Below are 13,649 nucleotides of genomic sequence, written 5' to 3'. Positions count from 1 at the left end.
AGCACTGTTCCCATCCCCCGAATTCCCCAATAAAAATCTTTAAAAAAATATTAATGAGAACCTAAGTAATTAAAAAAAGAAATGCGCTATCAAGTCACAAAAAGTCATGGAGGAAACATAAATGCATATTACCAAGTGAAAGAAGCCAATTTGAAAAGGCTATGTACTCTATGTATTGGATGACATCTGGAAAATTCAAAACTGTAAAGACAGGAGACAGGTGTTCGCAGGGAGTTAAAGGAAGCAGAGATTTGAATAAACAGAACACAGAGGATTTTTAGTTCAATGAAACCACTCTGTATGATATTAAAATGGTGGATACATTTGTCCAAACGCATAGAATGCACAACACCAAGAGTGAACTCTAATGTAAACTGTGGACTTTGGATGATAGTAGCGTAGGTTCATCAATTGTAACATATGTACCACTGTACTAGGGGATGCTGATAATGGTGAAGACTATGTGTGTATAGGGGGATGGTAAGGGGTATGTGGTAAATCTCTGTACCTTCTGCTCGACTTTGCTGCAAATGTAAAACTGCACTAAAAATAAGTCTTTTTAAAAATAAAAATTAAAAAATACATAAACAGTAACACATGCTTGTATACTTTAACTATATTTAAATTGGTTTTATATAAAAATTAAATCCTGGTTGGTGAAAAAAAATGTAATGATGGCCCATTGATCAATGGAAAAGTGACATAAAGCAGAAGTACCCACACATTTTTTTTAACAAACAGTCTTTTCATAATTAAGTAGATTAGCTGAACTTGGCTTATTTGCATTATATATGTTGTAAATATTAGCATAGGGATTCCCAGTCTTCAGTGAATATGAGGAATTCCTGGAGAGCTTGCTAAAGTGTTAATTCCTGGACCTCCTCTTCTCAGAAATCCTGATTCCACACTTGATAAATACTTTCCTAGGCTACTTGGAGTACTGGTATTTGGCATATTTCAGAAGAACAAGCCATCTAGGGAAAAATACATAGTTTGAAGATGCCCTTGCATAAACTATACTTAAAGGTGAAAGGGAGGTTTTGAAACACTTTAAGAGCTTTTATGACATTTAAGGCAAATATCCTAATATTCTCTCTCTCGGGAGAATAGTTCTATTATTTGAAGCTCTTTAATGTGCTACATTTGGGGTTTACATATTACATCTTGTTATTTTTGTCTTTGTTATAAAAGAAGAATTAATCTCATCAATTTTAATATAGATATTTAGCAAATGAATGTGAAGACAAACATGAGTTTGATAAACTGGTATTTTAAATCAAAACATCTAAATTCTATTAACACATTGCAAACTCATTAACTCTCTGAGATGGGTGAGGAAAAATGGCGTGAACATGCCCTCTCAACTTCCAAAGGCTTGCCTATGAAATTTGTCCAATAATTCCTTAACAACAACCTCAAGACAAGAAAAAAAATGCTTGTGCCTATGAATTGTGTTTTAAAGAATATCTCCTGACATTAATTGAGGGTTAAGTTGATTATCCACTGATGATGATTTTACTGAAGTTTTATTACCCTAAGAATAGTTATACTTCTTTTGCAAAATAATACTGAGGTACCATAGGCTAAGCATAAAGTTTAAAATAAAGCAGTTCTTTTAAATATTATCAACTTTTTTTTCTAGTTAGATAACAATAAAGTGGTTAGAATTACACCACCACTGCAAAACAAGAACTCTAATTCCTTCATACTTTCTTTTGCTGGCTTTTTGAACTATTTATTGCTTAGCACTGGCCTGCTTTTATAAGAAAATAACAACAATTTTTGTTCATTAAAATTATACACTCATCTTATTGTTGTATGATTTGTCTAGTTCTTTTTTATTGGCATTGTACAGACTCTACAAAAACAAAATTTAGTCTTTTCACAGAGTTGAAAGGAAGCAATCTCTTATACGACAAATCCAACATTATCATATGTAAACCTCATTTGCTATGGAATGTCTCCCTGTTTCCAGCTCATTAATTGAATGAAACCCATTTTCACATTCTAGTAGGCAGCACTATTCTCCAACTAATGGAATGGTGTCTTTAGAAAAAAAAAGAAAAAAAAGAAAAAAATAACAATATAATGTGGTGAAATAATTCCCCAAAGGAATAGAATGAAAATATGCTGCTAGAAACATCAGCCACCACAGTATTATGCTAAATTAAGAAAAAAGTGAAATGAAAAAGTGGGTATTTTGAAGATAATAAATCATTTGCTCACTAAAATCCACCAAATATTTTATAGCTGATCCAGATTGTTTTTCTTGCCTTAAATAACCCTATTTTTTAAATGGGTTCATATTGAAATCAAATAATCAACCATAATACATAGTTCATCTTTTTCCTCTGTGTGATGGTAATCTCAAATAATTTATTTTGTTCTCTACAAAATAAATATCTGCCAATCTATAAATATAGTGAATATTTTAAAAAGCATAGTTATTTAACCATGAGGCACTCTGGTACATCCAAATTAACACTCATTAATTTTATTCTAAGCTTTTGTAACAAAGCCCCAGCAGCCTTATGTGTATAATTAAAATGGCCTGAGAACTCTGGACTAGCCCAAACTTACAAAGACAGACAACCAAGTTTTATCGCCATTTGCCCACAGTGATTGTACCTCTTTACTAAAGGCTGTTTAAAAATCTGCTAAATCATATTAAAACCAATAAATACAGAAACAAAAACTGATTCCTAGGAGAATGAGCAAGAGCACACACAGAAAGAATACCTTGATGGATAGAGCAAAAGGGCCTGGTTTCCAACACTTGATGAAAATGACTATAAAAATAATAACTTACATTTGCATGGCACACAGTGCTTTTGCATACATTATCTAAGTTGCTATGTAACTAGAGAACACTCCATACCTTTTCTATTCCAAGACTGACCTGTTTATGAAAGCATAGCTGCCAGAAACAATAGGCTATGTTAACTATATTCATATAAGAAGCACATAATGAGTTAGACCCTATGTCTACACAGCATTCTGTCTCTGAGAGTAAAGACAGGAGTTTTGTTAGGGTGCAAAAAGGCCACTACTATATTCCAAACAACCCAGATTTCCTTTGATAATCCATAATGGCCCTGCCATTTATAGATATATTTAAACTCTTTATGAAGGTAATTATATTTCAAGCTCTTATAAACACTTGATATCCTGATTTAGTAGATTTTTCACACTAAGTGGAGGAGTAGTTCTTGTATTTGTCTTTATTATTATTAATACAGTCACATGGCTCAAATTCAAAAGGTACAAAAGAGAGTGAAAAGCCTTCCTCCTTCTCACTCCCTGTGCTACAGTCACCTAGAACTACTCCACTAAACAGTCACAGTAATGTGTTATTTATGTCATCACAGAGATACTCTGCATATATTTAAGCCAACACACAAACACACTTTCATTAGTACAAATGCTAGCAGCCTCACTACTCTGCTCCTTGCCCTTTCCACTTAACAATATATTTTTGAGATAAGTCTATATAAGTACTAGCAAAAATCTACATTACTTTTAAAAAATATTTGTATACTGTTCCTTATAAAGAGCTGTACTGTCCTATGTGGTAGGCTCTAGTTACATGTAGATATTGAACACTTGAAACATAGCTTGTCTGTATTGAGTTGTGCTATAATGTAAGTATAAAATACAACAGATTTTAAAGAATTTGTATGAAAAACAATGTAAAATGTCTGAATATTTTATGTAGATTACATGTTGAAATAATATTTTGAATATATTTGATTAATAAAATGTATTATCAAATTTTATTTTGTTTTTCATTTTTCATTCTTTTAATGTAATTACTAGAAAATTTAAATTATATATGTAATTTGCATTACATTTCTATTGGATAGCACTGATATAGGTTGTTTATTTAACCAGTATCCTACTAATGTACATCTTGGTTATTTTTATTCATTTGCTATTAAAAACAATAGTAAAATTAATAACACTTTAAATCATCATTTTGTTGGACAGATGGAATTCCAACAAAAAACATATGCATATTTTATATTTTAATAATTATTGCTAAATTGTCCTTCATAAAGGTTATGATAATTTACACTCCCACTAACAAAGTATGACAGCATGTTTTTACCACACCTTGACAAAAATCCTATTAAGGATTTTTTTTCATCTTTGTCTATCTAATGGGTGATATTTGCATTTTTTGTGTGATATTAAGTTATTTTTCTCTTATTTTGAGTGTGGCTAATTACCTTTAATACGTTTTTAAAAATATCTCAAATTCTGTAAATTTATTAATTCATCATATAGTTATTGAGTTCATATTATATTTCAGGTATTGTTCTAGATTTTTGGGATATACAAGTAAACAAAATAAATATCTCCTTTCACACTGTTTAAACTCTAGTTGGGAAAAACTATATATATAAAATCTTAGGTGACAAGTGGTATGGAACAAAGAGAAAATAGGGCCAATAAAAGGAATTGCAAATGCAGAGTTTTTAGTAGAATATGAACTACCTCTAAATCTTTTTAAAACTTTTAAACATTTTTCTCTTAATTCTTTCCAATTACTTTTTTTAAACATTACCTCTGTCATAAAAACACACATTCATATACATAACAATCCTCTCCCCAACACACACACACACACACACACACACATTTGCTACCCTGGTGGCATGTAACACAGTAATTAAGAACACGAGGTATGACATCAACTAGATTTAAATTGTTAAACAAAAAAAAACTTTCATGGCCAAAAGCTTTTCTAAATGAAAGTTTGTTGAGCCACGTGTGATTCAGCAAAGACCAGGTCCTGGGGTATGCAGTCTAAACCACCAGCATCAGGGCTAGATGGGGAAGACAACATGTCTATTGCCCTGGAGTTGATGGACTTTTTTATATATAAAGGTTGGAGAAGAAAGACTTAAGTTGTTTTGAAATAACTTACATTGGCTATAGATAAAGGAGAGGAAAAGTTGAAGTGTGACTAGCTCTGCGATAAGTACATTGTCTGTAAGGAAGTGTTTATTTAGTATTGGTTGTGCACAATAGTCCAAAAGGTTCATGTGTAAGAAAGATGTAGAGATGCCTGGTGGTTGGCTACTTGGCTATTCTCTTTAGGTAATTGCAGAAATAGCCACCTTGAAGTTAATTCAAAATTTTTACATTCATTCAGGAATACAAGCAAACTTTTGTTGGTTTTGCCCTGCACTTGTTAACCGATTAAGCTCTCTTGTCTCTTCTTTCCATTCAGTGGCTTGCTGCAATTTAATTTAGGTCATCTCAGATTTTTTTTCCTTATCAATATTGAAATCTAGCCTCTTCCACATGGCTGTGAGAAGATGTGTTATTTAATCCCACTGAGCCTCAATACCCTAGTATCAAAAATGAGTAAATAATTATACTTATATCATAGGTATGTTATGAATATAAAATTATGTAATGCATGTTAGATATTTAGCATAGTGCCTGGTACACAGTAAGCATTCAATAAATATTAATTGTTGTATAGAGCATTAATTATAAAGACAAAATGGACCCTAATTCTGATAGCTAACAGTCACAAAGTGACAGTCATGCCAGAGCATCACTTGAAAGGTGTATCCAGTGAACACCCTAACCAGAAAACTCCAGATGCAGAGTTGAGTGTGACCATCTGGACCACTTTATTAGACAGCAGATGGGTGCACTGTACCTAGCCTTGAGCATAAAATCAGAGCTCTCTGATGGCTCATTGCTCAGGCCTCAACTGACAAGCTAACAGAAGCACCTGCACTAGTCCCAGGTGGGACTAGATTAGTGGTTACTAAATGACCTCCAGTCATACTCTCTAACCCACTTTTTTCTGTTATTGGGTTGGACAAATATTCAAAATGCTGAAAAGCAAGGACCTACAACCAAGATTAGTCTACCCAGCAAAGTTATCATTTAGAATTGAAGGACAGATAAAGCTTCCCAGAAAAGAAAAAGCTAAAGGATTTTGTTACAACCAAACCAGTATTACAAGATCTATTAAAGGGAATTCTTTAAGAAAAAAAAGGCAGAAAAGGATCAAATATGAATAATAAAATGGCAATAACTACATATCTATCAACAATACTTTCAATATCAATGGATTAAATGCTCCAATCAAAAGCCATGGTGGCTGAATGGATACGAAAACAAGACTCTTAAATATGCTGCCTATAAGAGGCTCACTTCAGATCAAAAGACACACACAGAATATAAGTAAGGAATGGAAAAAGATATTTCATGAAAATCGAAATGGAAAAAAAAACGGGGTAACAATATCTATACCAGACAAAATAGCCTTTAAAACAAAGGCTATAGCTGGAATACCAAGATGGCACAGTAGGTAATCGCTGTACTTAGCTTATGTCAAAACTACATAAAAATTACAATTAAACTACAAAACAACCATTATTGAGAATTGCCTAAAATCTTGCTGAATGGAAGTTCTACAACTAAAGATGTGCAGAAGAAGTCACCTCAAGACTGTTAGGAGGGGCAGAGACGCCAAACAGGCTGGTCCCACACCTGTGTGTGACCATTAAAGATTGGGAAAAATATTTTGGCTGTGGAGGTCTCCCCTACCCCCAGAGGAGCAAGAGATCCCAGCCCCACCCCAGCCCAGGGTTCCAGTGCCGGGAAGAGAAGTCCCTATTATTTCTGGTTGTCAAAACCAATGGAGATTGTGACTGAGTGAGACGGAGAGTGGCTGTACTCCCAGGAGTTTTTCTTAAAGGGACCACACGTGTGGTTTTACCCACTGACAGAATCACTGGCTCTGAGCTCCAGCACTTGTGCAGAAGCTGGAAACGCAGCAGGGACTTATGATGGGGACCTGAGTTGTCTGGCTTGGAACAGGTGCTGGAGAGGTGGTTTTCTCCTGGATGGAGGAGCTGATAGAGGCTATTGTTTCTTTGTTGAGTCTTCCCCCTTCCCAGTATGTGAACACAGGCAGCTGTCATATCTGAGTCTCTACCATTCATTTGCCATGCCTTGACGATTCAAGACCAGGCCGCACCCAACTTTTGGGCACACCCAAGCCATTTCCAGTGGCTTTTTCATACAAACTGCCTGTCTTAGCTCAAGCTACAGCGTTCTTAGGGTCTCCCAAAGGTTTGCGGAACACAGGCAAGCAGCATCAGGCTTGGGCGTGTCCTGTACATCTGGCTGAGCAGCCCTAAGCTAGTCACTAGTGGCAGTCAGCCTTGTTTCTTGGCTTGGCGTCTCAAGGAACATCCAAGCATGGCACAGGTGGCAGCCATCTGCAGATTTCTTTGTGGCTTCTGCTGAGTGGCCCCAGGTGCAGAAGATGTGGCTGAGCTTAAGATATAGTGGACCCTTTCCAAGGTGGTTCGGGGGCTCGCACCTCCAGTGGCCAGCTTCAAAACGAGTTGGAGCATCACCCAGCTGCCTCCAAGTAGGACACACCCAAAAGGTGGATTGGACAGGCACCAGAGGCCTGCTGAGGCAGATCCTGCTCTGAGGAATTAGCCCCTGTGTAACAACTCTTCCACAGTAGTTAAGGCGAGTCCTCACAACAAGTTAGCCCGAGGGTGAGTCCCTCCCATTGATCTGCAATTATTAACCAAGGCTCAACTACAAGAAGAGGGCACACCCAACCCACACAAGGGACACATCTGGAGTGTGTGGCTCAGATAACCAAAAAAAAACTATGGCACTGAGCCCCACAGCAAACGTACTACATAAAGCCACTCTACTAAGACCAGAAGACATGGCAGCCCTAACTAATACATGGAAACAAACACAGGGAGGCAACCAAAATGGGGAGACAAAGAAACATGTCTCAAATAAAAAAATAAATAAATAAAAGCACAAAGCTCCAGAAAAAAACAAAAACAAAATGGAGACAAGCAATCTATCAGACACAGAGTTCCAAACACTGGATATAAAGATGTTTACTAATCTCAGGGAAAATTTTAACAAAGAGATAGGAAACATAAAAATGGAGCTAGAAAACATGAAAGAGAACCAATCAGAATAAAGAATACAATAACGTGAATGAAGAATATATTATAGGGAATCAACAGTAGATTGGATGAGCTAAAGATCAAACCAGCAATGTAGAAAACAAGGTGGCAGAAAACACCCAGCTAGAACAGCAAACAAAAATCCCCCAAATTGAGGAGAGTTTAAGGGGTCCCTGGGACAACATCAAGCATACCAACATCCACATTATAGGTGTACCAGAGGAGAAGAGAGAGCATGGAATTGAAAACCTATGTGAAGAAATAAGGACAGAAATCTACCCTGACCTGATGAAGGGAATAGACATACAAGCCCAGAAAGTGCAGAGAGTCCCAAACAAGATGAACCCAAAGAAGCCAACACCAAGACACATCATAATAAAAGTGCCAAAGGTTAAATACAATGAGAGTATCTTAAAAACAGCAAGAGAAAAGCAGTTAGTTACCTACAAGGAAGCCCCCATAATTCTGTCAGCTGATTTCTCAACAGAAACTTGGCAGGTCACAAAGGATTGGCAAGGAATACTCAAAGTTATGAAAAGCAAGGACCTACAACCACAATTACTCTACCCAACAAAGCTATCATTTAGAATTGAAGAAGAGATAGCGCTTTCCAGACAAGAAAAAGCTAAAGGAGTTCATTATCACCAAAACAGTATTACAAGGAATCTTAAGGGGACTTCTTTAAGATGGGAGGGGGTTAGGGATGGATGAAAAGGGGCAGGGATTAAGAAGTACAAATTGGGGCCAGTCAAGTGGTGCGATGGTTAAGAGCTGGCTTGGGACGCCAGAGGGCCCTGGTTCGGATCCCACATATGAGGGCCAGTGACACTGCCCTCCACAGCTAAGATGCTGAACAACAGCTCAATCTGGAGCTGGTCTGCTGTGAGTTGCCGGCGATGGCGTAAGCTGCAGCCCCTGTTGCAGTGGGTTGCCATGGGCTACCATATGTAGCCAGCAGCCAGTGTGAGCGGCCAGCAGCCGCAGTGTGCAGCTGTCCAGAAGCCGGCGACTGATCTGCCTCGCCCAGGAAGAGCATAATTATGGTGCCAACTTGGGCCAGTGAAGCAACGTCCTCCACAACTAGACTAAAGACCAAAATGACAGAAACTTGTCTGTTCCCCTTCACCAATTCCCCAGTGCTGTTCCCATCCGCCCAATTCCCCAATAAAAATCTTTTTAAAAAAGTACAAATTGGTTGTTATACAGTAGTCATGGGGATGTAGAGTATAGCATAAGGAATATAGTCAGTAATATTGTAATAACTAAGTATGGTCCCACATAGGTATTAAATCTATCAGAGTGACAGAAAGAAATGGGATTAGGGGCAGGGTGAAAAAGGTGAAGGTATTAAGAAATACAAAGTAGTAGTTACAAAGTAGTCATGGGGATGGAAAATATAGGGAATATAATCAATAATATGGTAAAAACTATGTATAATGCCAGGTGGTACTAGTTAGGGGGAATCACTTCTTAAATTATATAAATGTCTAACCACTATGCTATACACTTGAAACTAATGTAAAATAATATTGAATGTCAACTCTAATTGAAAATTTTAAAAGGGGGGGAGATCAATAATATTGTGATAGCATGGTACAGTGTCAGATGGTTGCTGGACTTGTGATCATGATCACTTCTTTAGCATAGGGAATAAAACCAATAATGTGGCAACAACACTGTATAGAGTTAGGTGGATACTGTTGAATAACTACGATGTACTCCTGAAGCTAATATAATATTGTATGTTAGCTGTATTTTAATAAAAATATTTTAAAAATAAAATAAAACAAAGGCTATAACAAGAGATAAAAAAGGAAAAAGGAATCCCACTTCTGGGTATTTATCCAAAGAGACCCAAAACACTACTTTGAAGGTACATGCACATCCACATGTTCATTACAGCATTATTTACAGTAGCCAAGATATGGAGGAAGCCTAGGTGTTCATCAATGGATGAATGGATACAGAAGAGATGGTACATATCCACAATGGACTATTACTCAGCCATAAAAAATGAAATCTTCTCATCTGCAACAACATGTGTAGACCTAGAGAGTATTATGCTAAGTGAAATAAGTCAGACAAAGAAAGACAAATACCATATGATTTCACTTATATGTGGAATCTAAAAACAGAATAAATGAATAAACAAAATAGAAACAAACTCATCAATACAGAGAACATTTTGATGGTTGCCAGATGAGAGGGGTTTGGTGGGATGGGTGAAGAAGGAGAAAGGATTAAGAAATACAAATTGGTAGCTACAAAACAGTCATGAGGATGTAAAGTATAGCACAGGGAATATAGTCAATAATATTATAGTAACTATGTATAGTGTCAGGTGGGTACTAGATTTATTGGGGTGATCACTTCATAAGTTATGTAAATGTCTAATCACTATGTGGAACACCTGAAACTAATATAATATTTTTGTCAACGAATTGAAAAATAAAACAATTAAATAATGAAAGAATTCTCCCTAACATGCTTTTCTCACACTGATAATTATTTTCTTTTTTACCTTGAGGTTGTCATCTGTTAATGTTTCTCAGGTTAATTCAATCTTTGTTTCTTAACAAATGATACCGAATGGCACATAAGGGAAATGTAGTAGTTGTGAAGACTTTGTACAGCTTTGGCAACTAGTGTCACTTGGATCTACCTCAAAGAAAGAACTCACTGCCTAGATGCAAGGAGTGCATTTTACTGTCATCCTCCAGATTTTAACAACTTCAGGTCCCACGCTCCCTTCAGCAGTGAGTTGTTGTTCTTTCCAGACAGTCTTGGTCAATGACTGAGCATGACAGAAATACATAATTTGAAATTACTTAACTGGTAGTTTTGTTCTAGAGATCATCCTTGGGTTGGCTAAGATGCTAGATCTGCATCAGTCTGATAGTCTCCCTGTCCAAACATGTCCCCTGTTTTTTACACCTGAGGTGTCAGATCAGCTTTGAAGATTAAAGGATTCCTCCCTTTTATATATTTCATAGGCATTGCAGCAAATAAACCTCTTGCACTGCTAACTCCATGTCAGCCTCTACTTTATTAAGGTCCCAGCTGACACAGGAGATAATTTTGAAATTTTGGTCTTGTAATGGAAGAATAGGGAGCTCTCTTCATGAAAATTAATTGTGCAAAAAAAGAAGAGTGAGGAGAGCATTATAAATCAAACCCAGGAGCCACATAGTTCAATAAGTCTTGTGATGAGAATCATTATGACTTGGGGTCAACACGAAATGAGCTTGCTTCTATATGGCCTGAAATTGTTGATCAAATTAAATATGGATCTGGTAGTGATTAGCATAATCTGTTACCCTAAGAATTTCCACTAAGAGAATGACTTAAGTAAAATATAATGTTAAAGCATCCAGGGTGTACTTAATCCAGGGTTTTAAACAACTGTACAGAATTCATACACAACTTTATGTTTGCAATTGAGACCAGTTAAATATCACTGAATCTTTGCAATTTCTTCATATTGAAGGAAAGACTAAGTGCCATGGACCTATAAGAAACCTAGAGATGATAGACTGCATTTATTATAAAGATTCATAAAATGTGATAAGTCCGATTCTTTTTTTGTATGTTTAAGTACTGGGAGTGGAAAGTTACCCAAGGCAATTGAAGAGCAGAAGTTGGCTTAAGAAAATTTAGCCAGGCAGGTGTAATTATAGTGGATAAAACATTAAATATTTAAATCAGAAAGCTTGTTCTACTAAATCCCTATGGCATCTTGGCAAGTTATTTATCCATCTCAGCCTCATTTTCTCATCTCTGCAATTACAAAATAATCCTTGTCATGCCTGTCAGAGTTGTGATGATCAAATAAAATCATGGGTATGAACATGTTCTGTAAACCATAAAGCAGGAATAGCACTGTTTGAGGAATGCCTGAGATTGCACTTTTTGGTCATCTCTGTGTTTTACAAATCCACCTTGTTTTTATATATTGGTCATTTTATTCCTCTCAGTGTAATAGTTTTGATTTACAGATTTTGCAAAGTAAAGCAAACTGTGAAATTGAGGACAATTTTTGCTTTGGAAACTTGAAGCTGTTAGAAATATCAGTGTCAAATGATTACCAGTGATATGTTAGTATGTTGGTAGCTGTTTATTTACATGTGTGATTTAAAGGACACAAAATAGCTTGCCTTTCTGCCAACTATCTTCCCCACTAGCGTATTTCCATCAAAATCTTTTTGTGGTTGAAATATTTGACCTCTATGAGTATCTTGTGTAAATAAAAATACTTTAACCTGCCACAAATTATAATACCATAGTCAAATGAGTTTATCAAATTAACTAGTAGAAGTTGGAGCAGAAAAAGAACAGACAGGTGAAATTTAGAAGTCAAAAGTCCACACTACTGTTTATGGAGAAAGAAAAGTTAGGAGACTAGGACGTGAGAAATCCTGGATTGCTGGAAGGCAGCATGAAAGTTTTGAGTTCTCAGTGGGTTGAGAGGGGTTGGGGAAAGGCAAGACAGGTCATTGAAAGATGAAATGAAAGCCACCAAAACCAAGTGTTTTTTGTTGTTTTTTTTTGCTTCACAATTCTGTCCATGCTAAACCTACTTCAAAAAATCCTGAAAGGTGACATTTGCATCAACAGAACTTTTATTAGGCAAAAAGGTTATAGCTCATGCTCAACTTATTAAGAAAACAAAATAATTTAGAAAGTATCTCCAACTCCAAATGTATTTTAAATGTAATGTTTTCCTGTCATTCTAATCTGATCATACAATTTGAGGTAAAAATGGCAGGAAGAAAAAGCTAATAAACTGCTTTTGTACATCAAACAATATATGATCCATTTATGGTAGTGTCGATTTCATGACCTACAAGTTCTCATTTCATTAGTCTACAGGGGTGGGGGGGGGAATAGCAAAGTGCCCTTTCAGTGACACTGAATCTGTGAGAAGTTCCCTTACTTGGTTGCAGTCCATTCTGTTAATTATTAGTGAAGAGGTTTCTTCACAAAGGCCAGTGTCCAGCTGTACAGGCGGAAGGGTTCAGGTGTTTTGGATGCTCTCACCCATTGGAAGCATTACTTCAAATATCTCATTCAAGGTTTAGAATTCTTTTCTTGGTAGGTAGGGTCTTTGAGATCAATGTGGAAAGACTATCATGAATACAAGGGCATGGCACTTTTTGAATTAAAGCTTAGAGATTCTATCTGGCTCACATCTCAGTAGGTAGTTTCTTTTAACTCTCCCTGTATCTTCCATAATCAGTTAGGCAGTACCTTCTCATTTATAATGATGTATTTAATCTATCATACATTTGACATTATTTGACTTTACTGCAAAAGCTATAGCTAAAGTAAAACGCACAACTTAATTTTATTTATTCAGTACAAACCAGGCGTTAAAAATATGACATTTTTTCCAACACATTTTAGGTTTGGGTGCATGAAGCTACCTTTCACAGGCTAATTTTTCTTCTTAGATACTATTTCTGTATAATTCACATAAATCTCTACCAGATGGATGATAATGTCTGGAGCTATGGCCTCAAGCTCTGGATAGCTAAGTTTTTCATAGTTTGTGATTCTATTTGAAAACTTTAAACCAACAAGTCATTACCAATTGACTATGTTTTTAAAACAATATACATATTTAAAGAGCTAAGTATTTATTCACTCGTAGCAAATAACTATTTTTACAAG

The sequence above is a fragment of the Hipposideros armiger genome, unplaced genomic scaffold, assembly GCF_001890085.2.
Source record: "Hipposideros armiger isolate ML-2016 unplaced genomic scaffold, ASM189008v1 scaffold_409, whole genome shotgun sequence".
NCBI classification, from domain to species: Eukaryota; Metazoa; Chordata; class Mammalia; order Chiroptera; family Hipposideridae; genus Hipposideros; species Hipposideros armiger.
The sequence above is the reverse complement of the archived record's forward strand: the minus strand, read 5'-3'. Positions refer to the sequence as shown.